Raw genomic sequence first — 14255 nt, 5'->3', positions numbered from 1 at the left:
AAACTTGTGTGCAATCATTTTAAATATATGCAAGGTTCGGAGTTCGAACACCACCAAAAAATAATCATCTTAAATAGCTATTAAAAAGGAACGGATAAAATATTTTTTCATCTATTTTGATATTACATTTTGTATGGAACATGATCCTTCTTTCATTAATTTTTTTTTTTTTGTTGAAAATCTTATAGGCAGCTGAGGAGCATCTGGTGCGTATGTTTGAAGGTGGAATGCTCTATGCACTTCATGCAAGGTGTGTTACCCTTAGTAAGTTGATTTAATTTTTATGTCTTACCCTGTTTTTATTTTCATCGATCATATATTATTCACAAACTTATTATATATAAAATACACTCCCTTTTATTTCGATGACGACTGAACCTTTATTCTGGTTACATTCAAACATATAATGAATCTTCTGTTACTAATATCAATTAGACTTCAAAAAATTTTCTACAGTCAATAATACATATTATATAAACCCTATGGATAAATTTATATAATATTCTTCAGTCAGTAATATTCTAGAGACCATGCTGAAAGTTCATTGCTTACTTAGACTTTTAAACCATATGTTTTGGTGGAGGTTCCAAAACTCTCTCAATCATTGTTAGGTGCACCAAATTTTAGTGAGTATGAAACAATGTTCCTCCTTGACAAGAGTTCCACAATTAGAATGCTAAGACCATGTGTTCTAGACACAAACCATGCCTACATCTTGATAGATGGAAAACCAACCATGCATAACTAAATGAGAATGCATCCAACAATCCACAAATCACAAGATGATGACCACCCTAGACATGGAGTGTCATTTCAAATGCAGGTGAGAATGCATTAATAACTATAACTTATATGATAAACCCAACACTAATTTGACATAGTCATCAACAAGATATAGATTTGGGATTTCTATATTATTTTTATACCATCAACATGAGAGAAGAACAAAACAACCACCAAACTATATAAGAAAAAAAAATATTTGGCTCTCCATCGTGAGAACACAATCAAAATTGGATATCGAAAAAGTGTAAATCATTACAGTACAGTACAAATGGCTCAGTTCACGTTTTGGCAAAAGGATGGTAGGAATTCAAGTTTACAAAGAAGCTACAAATAGTAGCTTCTCAAAACCACAACAAAAACTTCTCTAAACGTGCGGCAGAAGTGGTAAAATTCTGAAGAAACCACATACTTAATCAGAGATGTGATGCAACTAGATGTAACATTTTTAACAGGTCGAAGTATATTTAATCACAAATTCTTTTAATGGTTGCTACAAAATGGAAACACAATATGTAACATAAGACCAGTAGTATAAGATTAGGCAATAAAAATCAAACTTGATAATTTCCCAAAAAACCAAAAACTTCAACAATCGTCCTCCTCCTCCATCATTCCCTAAATCAAACAATGGCTTCCTTTGAGATGCCCAGAAAACCTCTTATACGTCCATCTTTGGATTGCTTCTCTACTTTTGGTATAAACCACTGCATCTTGTCCACCTGAATCAATATCAGGTGCGGGATGTCCCCCAACAATGGAAGGCTTCCAACTTTATGGAGACCTGTTAGAGCTTAACACCACGCTCCATTATACTCACAACAGAGAAAACTCAACACTCTCTGTTGTGTTTTTTGCTGCCCCACCAACCCCAAAAGGATGTGTTGCGTGGGGAATCATTCCCACAGGCTTAGGGATGATTGGCTCACAAGTCATAGCAACATACAGAAATTATGATGTAATGGAGATAATAATACTGAATTACCAAGAATGTTCCTAGTAAGTTAACCATTGAAACATGGGATTTGAAAGCTGAAGAGGATAATGATCTAATGAAAATATATGCGTCTGTGAACATTTGTATCATAAATTGTTCACGGAGGCGTATATTTTCATTAGACCACCGTTCTCTTCAGCTTTCAAATCCCATGCTTCAATGGCTAACTTACTATGAACAATTATATTGTAATCTTGGATATTCGGTGTTATTATCTCCATTACATCGTCATTTATGTATGTCGCTGTGACTTGTGAGCCAATCATTCCAGTGCCTGTGGGATTCATTCCCCACACAACACATCCTTTTGGGGTTGGAGGGGAGCAACAAACACAACAGAGAGTGTTGAGTTTTCTCTGTTGTGAGTAAAATGGAGCGTGGAATTGAGTTCCAACAGTTCTTTGCAGAGTTGGAAGCCTTCTTCCATGGTTGGGGGACATCCTGCACCTGATATTGATTTAGGTGGACAAGATGTAGGGGTTAATGCCAGTAGTAAAGAAGCAATCCAAAGATCGTTGTATAAGCGTTTCCTGGGCGTCGCAAAGGAAGCCATTGTTTGATTGAGGAAAGGAGGATGACGAAGACGGTTGTTGGAGTTTTTGGTTTTTCCAGTAACAATTTTTGTTGAGTTTCTTTGGGAAACTCAAAGGTTCGATCTCACAAGAAGCTTGTTTACATAAACGACCTTAATGAGCTTAGTGTGACAATAAACACCCCTAGAATTTATTCTCGGTTTTGAGAAAAAGTCACTGTCAACAACCTTCCTCATTCTCTATTGTGTCACCGTCTCTTTCTCACGTACCCAACTCCGAACATCACTGCCGTATCTCAAATCAGGTTCAACATATTCATCTCTAATTTATAATTTTGTTTAATTTTGTTTTTCAGACTTTGATTTTTTGGGTTTCGATTATTGGATAAGGTGGCTTTAATTTTTATTTAATATGATTTTAATTTATCAATGGTCGCATCTTTGATTTGATTATTTAGCCAATTTGTTTCAATTTTTTGCTAATCGAAGAAGACTTTCATTTCTATTTTAAGTTTTGTTTTTTACAAATTGATTGTGTGGGAGAGTTTGATAACGAAGTTTTTAAAAATATTTCTTGTAAATAGAATAGAAGTGATTTTCATTGATTAATCTTATGCTTAAAATGTTTCTTGTAAATATAATATAAGCGATTTTTATTGCTTAATCATATGCTTCTGGTCTTATGTTACATATTGTGTTTCTAGTAAATAGAATGATTTTTTTTTTAAGGTGAGAAAAACACAAGAACGAGGGGTTGAATTGTGTTTTAAAATTTCTTCGTTTGTCCTAAGTTGAAACACACTGATCAGAAGCAAAGTGATACTGCTTCTGAAGTGGGATTCAAAACTAAGATGCAGCGGATAAAAACAGAGAGAGAAGGAAGAAAGACACAAAGCAATTATACTGGTTCCTTCCACAAACCGGAAGTAGTCCAGTCCCCCTTGCACTTCCAAGGATAGTTCACTAAAAGTTAATGTCAAATTACAACTGCTCACTGCTACAACTAGCAAGAGACTTCAAATTGCTCAAGCACACAAGCAAGAGACTTCCTATGCTCCTGAACACAATCAAGAGACTTCTAATGCTCAAGCACAACTGCAAGAGACTTCTTATCAAACAAAATTACAAAGAAAGATGTTTGAAGTTGAACACTTGATATACAATCAGAGGTGCTCACAATACAAAACAGATACAGACTCTTAACACTTTAGAATTTCTAAGGTATGAACTTGAAAACAGAAATTCTAAGTGAGCTTTTGAAATGCAGAACAATTTCAGCAGAGTTTTGGCACTTGTAAATTGTAGTTGAGTCTAATACCAATCTCTAAGCCTTCACTCCTTTATATAGAGGTGTAAAAGAGACGTTGTGAAATTTCCAGCACATCAAAAGATTCGTTTGAAGCTTTGATCAATCACCAATGATCTTTTGCCTGATTTGGTTGTTGTCATATGAAGAACCAATTTCAAATCCATTCCCATTGTGAAGGAACATTGTTGCAGGCAGAGCTGTAATTTGGAGCTGTTTTTCTTGTCTTGTAACGTGGACACTGCAGAGCCTGTTTTTCTAAGGTTGGCTCAACACTTGGTAGTTCACCAGAGTAGTGACTGACCAGGTTATCTAAGACAGTTGTGTCTTCTATTTGGTTGGTTAAGGCAGGTTGGGATGATGAGGGTTCAATGATCTCATCAGAAGGAACCATGTTCGGAGGTTGAATGACTTGAGGTTGGAAAAGGTGATTGAGGGGTAGTCTTTCACAGACTTTGTTTTTCTTCTCAGACATTTCACCTATTCTCTCATCGATTGCAGGATACACAGGCTCAAAGGGGATTGTCTGAGAGGGCTTTTTGTAGATCTTGGTTGATGTTGGTTGGCTTTTTGTAAGTTTTGGGTAACGTTGATCTAGAGGTACATCATCAGAATCAGTGGATGATGATGATGATGTGGATGATGATGTGGTGGATTGGAAGGGTGAGGATGATCATGATTCTACATTAATAACAGTTGTAGTAGGAAAACCAGGGTTACCTGATGTAGCATCTGGTTCAGCAGATTCAGGTTCAGCAGCACTCACAATCATCATTAAGTTCTCTGCTTCTGAAGTGGCCAGCTATTGCACAGCTTCAACAGCTTTCACAACTTCTTCAGCATCAGCAGTAACATCTGCTCTAACTAGACTGGCTGCAGGAGCTTCAATCTCTTGTGCAGTTTCTAATGCCATCTGAAGTGTTGCAGCCTCCTCAGCTTTCTTCTTCTTCAACACTCTTGTTACCAAACCAGATGCAGCTTCAACTCCTTCAACTTCCTCAGTCACATAGGGTGACTCATTAATCTTCCTCAACGCAGGCTTCCTCTTTTTCTTAGGTACAGGGGAAAGTTCAGAAGCAGTTTGAGTAGAGGCAGCTGCTTTACCACTTCTGGTCTTCCTGTTCAGGACCGCATCAGTGTCCAGGTCCTGAACTTCTTCCTCAATTGATGGTATTGCAGAACCACCAATCTTAAGCTTCTCAGAAGCTTTATCCTTCTTTGCCTTCTTGGAAGGTTGCTCAACATCCAAGTATTCTTCCTTTGAAGTTGCCTTCCTCTTGGATTTTCTGCCCTTAGTAACTGGCAGAGCACCACCATTCATTTCCTCAGGTACATCATCCAGCCTGATGACCTTGCCATATGTCTCAAAGTGGTCTCTGATCAAATGCATCTGAACTTCAATGGGGTCCTTCTTGCAGATGGGTGGGAAGTCCTTCGTCAGATCAGATTGAGCTTTAGTTTCACTCAAGTCAGTCTTGAGCTTGGTGACAACACTGATCAGCTTCATGTTCTTGAGAGTATGAGCATTGATGAACTTCCCAGTCTTAGTGTCAAGCTGCTGGTCTGAGAAAGCTTCAACACTACTGATTAAGCTCAGAATCCCTCCTTGATGAAGGATTTCTGATATGAGTCTTCCATAAGGAACCCAGACCCTTTTCTTCAGCTGACTCTCCTTCAGCTCCTTAATCATATACTTGAAGAAGTATTTCGCAACATTCACCTTGTCCTACTGAATGAAGTGATGAAGGAAAACTTTCTGCCCCAATGAAGGTTGATCATTGCCACCACCTTTTGGGAGAAAATTCTCATTCTGAATCTTCAGGAGCAGCTTCTTCTTGATATCTAACTCATCATATTTTCCTGGAATGTTGGAGTTGAATATGGACTGGTTTACTATTTCATTCCAGGGGCTATTTCTGGCTTTTGCAATATCCACTCCTGAGTATTTACCAGAAGCATCTAACCTGAGTACAGATGTTATTTGCCATTCAGCAATAAAGACTGGTATTCCCAGGACGCTTGACCTAATCTCCATGCCAGTGTATGGTTCCAAACCCATTTCTGCTCTTCTCTTCCCAGCCAGAGAGGGATCAAGTAATACCTTCTGTTTCTCTTCAGCTTCAGAAGCAGTTTTATCATATAGTGATGCTCTTACCCAGAAATGCTTTACAAGAGCTTCATATGTTGGTCCATTCAACATATTGAAGTAACGCATAAGACCTTGAGCTTCGTAGTAGCTTCTGATGTCACACCCATGGAAAGCTAAAGATTCAAAGTCCACAAGATTCTCTACTTGAACCTTTAACTGCCACTCTTCTAATTCCATGGTTCTTCCTCTGATTTTGTAGGCAGGGGCCTCTTGAGAAGTAGATTTAGGAGCACCTTGTTGTTGCATGCTGGATGTTGATTCTGGTATATCTTGATGTGAGTTAGATGATTTTAGGGTTCTAGGTTTTAAGATTTGCACTTACTTCGCAACAAAGGTTGAAAGAGGAAAGTGTTTGTAGTGAAGTGAGTAGTGTGTGAATTGACTAAGTGTTTTGATTAAAACGTTTGCAATTCAGAAAATGACAAACAAACACATCATTAATGACAAAGGGGGCGCGTGTTTAGTACATTCAAAGCTTATAATCATCATTTCCCTTTTAAGTTATACACCACATACGAATAAGCCACGTCAGAACTTCTCAGAGTAACTGCCAAGTTAGTGGGCCAGGAGTTACCAAAAAGTAACTTCCAGCGTTTCCACTAACTCTATTATTCAGAAGCACAAAACCCAGCTTCTGGACTTCAGATGCTGACGTCATCATCAGAAGCACATTTTCCTCAGAACCTCAATAAAGAGCTTCTGATGAAACATGGCTTCTGAACTGACTTCAGAACCTAAAATCCTATTCAGTAGCAAGCAAGCTTTTAATCAGACACAAAGCGCATGTTCAAATTTTTCTTCATAAAATCAAATCTTTCAACAGTTAAATGCTTAGTAAATATATCAGCTCAATGATTCTCAGTATCAATGAATTGTATATCTAAAATTCCTTTTTGAACATAGTCTCTGATAAAATCGTGTTTGATTTCAATATGCTTAGCTCTTGAATGCTAAATTGGATTTTTAGACAAACAAATAACAGCAGTATTATCACAATAAATGGGAATACTGTTAGCAATAATCTGATAGTCTTCCAACTGATGTTTCATCCAAAGTAGTTGTGTACAGCAACATGCAGCTGAAATGTATTCTGCTTCTGCTGTAGACATAGCAATAGTTGCTTGTCTTTTGCTAGCCTAGGATATAAGATTATCACCCAGAAATTGACAAATGCCATTGGTTGACTTTCTTTCAATCCTATCACCAACATAATCAGTATCGCAGAATCCAACCAACTTATAATCTAAGCATTTCCTATAGAGGAGTCCAAGATTAGTTGTTCCTTTCAGATACCTGAAGATTCTCTTCACAACAGTCATATGAGATTCTCTAGGATCTGATTGGAATCTTGCACACAGGCATACACTGAATAAAATATCTGGCTAGATGCAGTGAGGAATAACAAGGAACCAATCATACCTCTGTACAGCTTCTGATCAACTGATGATCCAGTATCTTCTTTGCTTAAGGTGCAGGTTGGATGCATTGGAGTGTTCGTCACTTTACAATCTTCTAGCTTGAACTTCTTCAGAAGCTCCTTAGTGTACTTTGTTTGATGAACATAGACTCCATCCTTACTTTGATTGATTTGAATGTCCAGGAAGAACTTCAGCTCTCCCATCATGATCATTTCAAATTCATCCTGCATTAACTTAGAAAATTCCTTGCAGAGAGATGCATTAGTAGAACCAAATATTATATCATCAACATATATTTGCACAACAAGAATATCTTTCTCAAGAGTCCTTCCGAAGAGTGTTGTGTCAACTTGGCCTCTTTTAAAATCATTTTTAATCAGGAAATTACTAAGTCTATCATACGCTCTGGGAGCTTGTTTTAAGGCATATAGTGATTTCTTATGTTTGAAAAGATGGTCAGGATGCTTAAGATCCTCAAAACCAGGAGGTTTCTTAACAAACACTTCTTCTTTAATGACTCCATTTAGAAATGCACTCTTGACATCCATTTGATATAATATTATGTCATGATTAACTGCGTAGGAAAGAAGTAACCTGATTGCTTCCAATCTTGCAACTGGAGCAAATGTTTTAGTATAATCAATGCCTTCTTGTTGACTGTAACCTTGTGCAACAAGTCTTGCTTTGTTTCTGGTTACTTCACCATGCTCATTTAGTTTGTTTCTGAATACCCATTTTGTTCCAATAATGTTCTTATGCTGAGGTTTGGGTACCAGATCCAACACATCATTCCTTTGAAACTGATTAAGCTCTTCTTGCATAGCCAGTATCCATCTATCATCTGAAAGTGCTTCATCAACTGTAATATGATCTTGTTCTAGACTCTTCTGAAAGTGCTTCACCTTGCTCTTTCAGACAAGAAGAGTCTATGATAACAATCCAATCATAGACTCTTCTTGTCTGAAATATGATCTTGTTCTTCTAGGACTATCTTTGTTTCCAATGATTAGATCTTCAGGATGTGAAGACTTATGCTTGAATGTATTCTTGGGTTGGATATCTTACTGAGAGCCATCTTGAGCTTCATCATGTGCTTCTGAGGTGGGTTCAGCTTCTGGACTATCTTCAGATTCAGCTATCTGATCAGGTTCTGGAGTATCTTTAGGAACCTGTATCTCTGCAAAACTTTCATCTAGCTCTGGAGTTTTACTCCCAGGCTCTTTGTCATCAAATTTAACGTGCATTGATTCTTCAACACATAGTGTTTCTAAATTATACACTCTATATGCCTTTGACCTTTCAGAGTAACCTAAAAAGATTCCTCTTTGGGCCTTGGCATCAAATTTCTTTAGGTAGAGCTTGTTATTTAGAATGTAACATGTACATCCAAATTGATGAAAGTAAGAGATATTGGGTCTTCTTCCCTTAAAGAGTTCATATGATGTTTTCTCCAAGATAGGTCTAATATAGATTCTATTTTGGACATAACATGCTGCATTCACTGCTTCTGCCCAGAAATGTTTAGCCAAATTGTTTTCGTGAATCATTGTTCTAGCCATTTCTTGTAAAGTTCTATTCTTTCTCTCTACAACCCCATTTTGTTGTGGAGTTCTAGGAGAAGTGAATCCATGGACAATTCCAAGTTTTTCACAAAAATTTTCAAATGGCTCATTTTCAAATTCTCCACCATGATCACTTCTGACTTTTAAAATTTTCATTTCCTTTTCAGACTGTATTTGAGTGTAGAAGCTGCTGAATACATCACAAGCAACATCCTTACTTTTCAGGAATTTTACCCAAGTCCATCTGCTGTAATCATCAACAATAACCAATCCATATTTACTTCCATATAAGGATGCAGTGCTAACTAGTCCAAATAAATCAATATGAAGTAATTCCAAGGGTCTGGAGCTGGAGACAATGTCTTTTGTTTTAAAAGATGATTTCACAATCTTTCCTTTCCGGCATGCACCACATCGTGAATCTGAATGATAGTCAATGTCAGATAATCCTTTGACAAGTTGTAACTTACTAAGCTTAGAGATTAATCTCCAGTTAGCATGCCCCAACCTTCTATGCCACATCCATTTCTTATCATTCACTGACAGAAGACAGATTACCTTATGATCAAATAGTTCAGAAAAATTGATTTTATAGACATTTTCCACTCTCTTTCCCTTGAATGCTATGGATTTGTTTTCCTTGTTGATTACAGTGCAGTTGGTCTTTTCAAACATTACATTATAACCATTGTCACAAAATTGACTAATGCTCAAAAGGTTATGTTCAAGACCATCTACCAACCACACATTATTGATTGAGATAGAGGAGTTACCAATAGTTCCTGTACCAATGATCTTGCCATACTGGTTGTCTCCAAACTTCACACTTCCTCCTTCTTTCATAGTGAGGGTGAGAAACATAGACTTCTCTCCTGTCATATGCCTTGAGCAACCGCTGTCTAGGTACCATGATTTTTGCTTTTCCTTTGCTCTTAGACATATCTGCAGTATTGACATTTTTAGATTTAGGTACCCATTGTTTTGTGGGTCGTTTCAGGTTAGTACTAGAAGTTTTACTCTTCACTTCTTGTACCTTGTGCTGTATGTTTGGTTGCTTCTGATTAACCATTACCTTAGATTTAACAACCTTTGGTTTTGGTACTTCAGAAGCAGTAACTATCTTCTTCTGAAACTTAGACTTCAGGACCTCAGATTCAGGTTTCACCAGTCTCTGAGGAACATGTTCTGATCTCTTTAGAATCCTGATCTTTGAAGTCTTAGAATCAGAGTTAATCATAGCCGTTGGCTTAGAGTTCTTTGGCTTTGAAGTAATCTTAGCCTTAGAGCTAGAAGCTTCAGGTTCTGATTGAACAGCAGTTTCCAACTTAGCACCTTCAGGTACAAAGAAGGTTTTCAATCCTTCCTTGATACATTCACATCATGCTTTGAGACTGATTTCATTAGGTTTCCCTCATGAAAATCCAATCCCTTTGCCATTGTTTCTGTAAATGCTGTAAATCATTGAAACAACTTTGCTTCTGTCAATACCAGATATAATAAAATCTTCAAGAGCAATCTCATGTTTGCTTAAAGACTTTCCATTACACTTTTCTTGTAGCTTCAGACAAAGATACTTTAGCTTTTCTTCATAAGTTTTACAAATGAAGTCAAAGCCTATAAGTCATTCTTCGTAAGCTTTCAGATCCAATAGAGTTAATTCTTGTTGTTTTATTAAATCAACATATTTTTCTTTTAAATCTTTCAACTCATTGGTTCTCATTTCAAAATGTGTAAGGAGTTCTTTAAGTGACTCAACAAGTTATTCTCTGGGAATTTTAGAATATACCTCATTTTCATCTTCAGAGTCTGAGTCAGGATCTGCTTCTGAAGTCTCAGTAGCTACTAACCCAACAACCACCTTAGCATCTTCATCAGCTTCTTCCTTTTCAGACCCAGATTCACTATCCAAGTCTTCCCAGGTTGCCATTAAACTCTTCTTAATCTGCTTTCTGAATTTCCTTGTGTTGAAGTTTGATTTCTTTGACTTATCCTTTGACTTCTCCTTCTGAAGATCAGGGCAATCAACAATGAAATGTCCAGACTTCTTACAGTTGAAGCAACCCTTCTGATCTTCTTTCTTGGAGCTCTTGTAACCACCTTTCTTGCTTAGAAACTTTCTATTCTTTCTTGCCAGATACTCAAGCTTGTTGGAAAGCATAGCCATCTTCTCTGCAGGATCTTCACCGGAGTCTCCATCAGATCACTCTTCTTCAGATTCAATGACCTTCAGAGATTTCGATGACTTCCATTTAGATGGTAGAGCAATATATTTACTCTTCTTAGCAGGCTCATTTTCATTAAGACTAATCTCATGAACTTTGAGAGAACTGACAAGATCTTCAACACTTAAAGTGTTTAGATCTTTAGCTTCCTCAATGGCAGTAACCTTTGGTCTCCATCTAGCAGGCAAGCTTCTTAGTATCTTGCTGACATGATCGGAAGTAACATAACTCTTCTTCAGTATTTACAGTCCAAAGACTAAGGTTTGAAACCTTGAGTACATCTCCTCAATAGTTTCATCATCCTTCATCTTGAATAACTCATACTGATGTACAAGCATAAGAACTTTGCTTCTTTGACCTTCTTGTTTCCTTCATAGTTAGAACAGAGAGAAGCAAACATTGCTATAGCAGTGGACTTGTCACTCATCTTTATGTACTCTGCTTTAGGTATAGCAGTGACATGTGCTCCTCTGATAATGTGATGCTTCTTGTAGAGTTTCTTCAAGGCAGGTGTATGTTTCTTTCTATCAATAGCAGCTCCTTCATCATCAAGAACCAAGTCACCAACACCATCCTCAAGTATGTCCCATATAGTTCTTCATCTAAACCTATGACATAGCTGTAGAAGTTGGTTTTCCACCAAGAATATTCTTCAGCATCTCCATTGAACTTAGGAATCTTTCCAAAGTTGGATTTCTTGTCACCATAGTCATATGAAACAGCATTGTTATTATTGTGACCAGATCCAGGATTGGAAGATTCACCAGACATGTTAAACAACATTGTTCTTCATCTTTTTCTGTTACACTGTTAAGTGTTAAGACAACAGACCAAGGCTCTAGATACCAATTGAAGGTGAGAAAAACACAAGAAGGGGGGGTTGAATTGTGTTTTAAAATTTCTTCGTTTCTCCTAAGTTGAAACACACTGATCAGTAGCAAAGTGAGACTGCTTCTGAAGTGGGATTCAAAACAAAGATGCAGCGGATAAAAACAGAGAGATAGAAGGAAGAAAGACACAAAGCAATTATACTGGTTCCTTCCACAAGCCGGAAGTAGTCCAGTCCCCCTTGCACTTCCAAGGAGAGTTCACTAAAATGTAATGTCAAATTACAAATGCTCACTGCTACAACTAGCAAGAGACTTTAAATTGATCAAGCACACAAGCAAGAGACTTCTTATGCTCCTGAACACAATCAAGAGACTTCTAATGCTCAAGCACAACTGCAAGAGACTTCTTATCAAACAAAATTACAAAGAAAGATGTTTGAAGTTGAACACTTGATATACAATCAGAGGTGCTCACAATACAAAACAAATACAAACTCTTAACACTTTAGAATTTCTAAGGTATGAACTTGAAAACAGGAATTCTAAGTGAGCTTTTGAAATGAAGAACAATTTCAGCAGAGTTTTGGTACTTGTAAATTGTAGTTGAGTCTAATACCAATCTCTAAGTCTTCACTCCTTTATATAGAGGTGTGAAAGAGATGTTGTGAAATTGCCAGCACATCAAAAAGAGTTGTTTGAAGTTTTGATCAATCACCAATGATCTTTTGCCGGATTTGGTTGTTGTCCTATGAAGAACCAATTTCAAATCCATTCCCATTATGAAGGAACATTGTTGCAGGCAGAGCTGTATTTTGGAGTTGTTTTTCTTGTCTTGTAGAGTGGACACTACAGAGTAGTGGAGATAGTGGTGATTTTCAGCTTCTGGTGATTTTCAGCTTCTAATGAAGTCGCTTCTGAACTAGCTTCTGATGAACGCAGCTTCAGGAGCACTTTGTCTTCAGGAGCACTTTTTGTCTTCTGGAGCACTTCTCTTCAGACACTTTAAGCTTCCTTTTTGTTGATTTCTAAGCTCTCATTTGTTCTTCAGAACCCATATATGATGTAAATTTTTGACTGTGGTCCTGTACACTGGAACAAATATTAGCTAGTCCAATTGACAATTTTTAATACCTTGTTATCATCAAAACTCTCTAAGGTTTATTGTTAAACACATTTTGTTCCAACATCTTTTGTATATAATTTGGGATGGATGAAGTACTAGTTACGATTTATTATAAGAATCATGAATGAGACAAATTTCTTTCATTAAATAATTTATTAAAAGTGGTTTTTTTTACAATATGACATAAGTTCAATGGTGTGTATCAGGGTTATTTTGCTTGTTCAAGAGGTGTCAGGTAAGGTGATCCTTTATCACCTCTTTTATTTGTCTTGGCAGAAGAGGTTCTAATTAGAAGAATCAACAAACTAGTGGAGGAAGGAATGGTCTATCTCATATAAGAATCTAGGACTAGGAGTACACAAATTAGGGGAAACTTTTGACAATCTTGAAGCATTGAAGCAGGTTTTTACTAGATATATGTGCTAATAGTTTTGGTCAAGTTATCAGTTCTAGAAAGTCCACAAGTTATCAATTATTGTCAAGCTTTTATTATACTTCGAAACATACTTAATCTGCTAGGTTTTGCAATTGGTACCTTGCCTTTTGCAAACCTAGGAGGTCCAATTTTCAAGGGGAAACCTAAAGTCATTCATCTGCAATTTATAGCTACCAAAGTCAAAGCAAAACTGTCAGTTTGAAAGGCTTCTTTGTTATCTATTGTAAGTAGAGTCCAACTGGTAAAGTCTGGGATATTTACTATGCTAACTCATACAATGTCAATTTAACCATGGCACATTTATCTACTCAAAAATGCCTTAAGTAGGATGAATTTCAGTCTTAATTTTCGTGTGCCCAGATGCAAATGTTTTTTTTTTTGTCTTTATGTATAAAAGTATTCATTAAACAAAGCTTTGGCATCAACTTAGAGCACAGAAATACCAATAGGAGTTTCCTCAATCCAAACTAAATCATAATTGCAAGTAGCAAAATTGGCTAATTAGTGTGCTACGTGATTAGCTATGAAAACCAGACTCCACGATTAAGTGACACCTAAATAAGAATGGTTTTGCTATTGATCTGCAATGGCATTAATCGTATTAAGTAAACCAGATTCCACAATTAAGTTTAAGAGAAACAATTCCTTTTCAAATTGTAAGCCAACCATTAACACCAAAGCTTTTGCCTCGTCCGACTCACTTTGAATCAGTTTTTGACAGCAACTATCTGACATAACATTACTGTTTTCATCTCTAATCACTGCCAAAAGTCTCTAGCTTCCACCCTTATTTGGGCGCACAATCAACATTCAATTTGTACCAACCTGCCAGCAGACATTCCAACACACCTTTGAAACTGACGCTGCCGAAGTCTACTGACTAGCTTGCAGTTCTAC

At 36.9% G+C, this 14255-nt stretch overlaps 1 long non-coding RNA gene across 1 annotated transcript; it reads left to right on the top strand.

Annotated features, from left to right (window-relative positions):
- The first annotated feature begins 2502 nt into the window (after positions 1 to 2502).
- Positions 2503 to 13655, top strand: LOC146915699 (uncharacterized). Its single transcript, XR_015013417.1, has 2 exons — positions 2503 to 2617; positions 13129 to 13655. It is a non-coding gene; the product is annotated as an uncharacterized LOC146915699 (long non-coding RNA).
- The last annotated feature ends 600 nt before the right edge of the window (positions 13656 to 14255 follow it).

This window comes from Medicago sativa, chromosome 6 (genome assembly GCF_051527215.1).
Source record: "Medicago sativa cultivar Bolivia chromosome 6, Bolivia_mono, whole genome shotgun sequence".
In the NCBI taxonomy this organism is placed as follows: Eukaryota; Viridiplantae; Streptophyta; class Magnoliopsida; order Fabales; family Fabaceae; genus Medicago; species Medicago sativa.
This window is presented reverse-complemented; position numbering and strand designations above follow the sequence as displayed.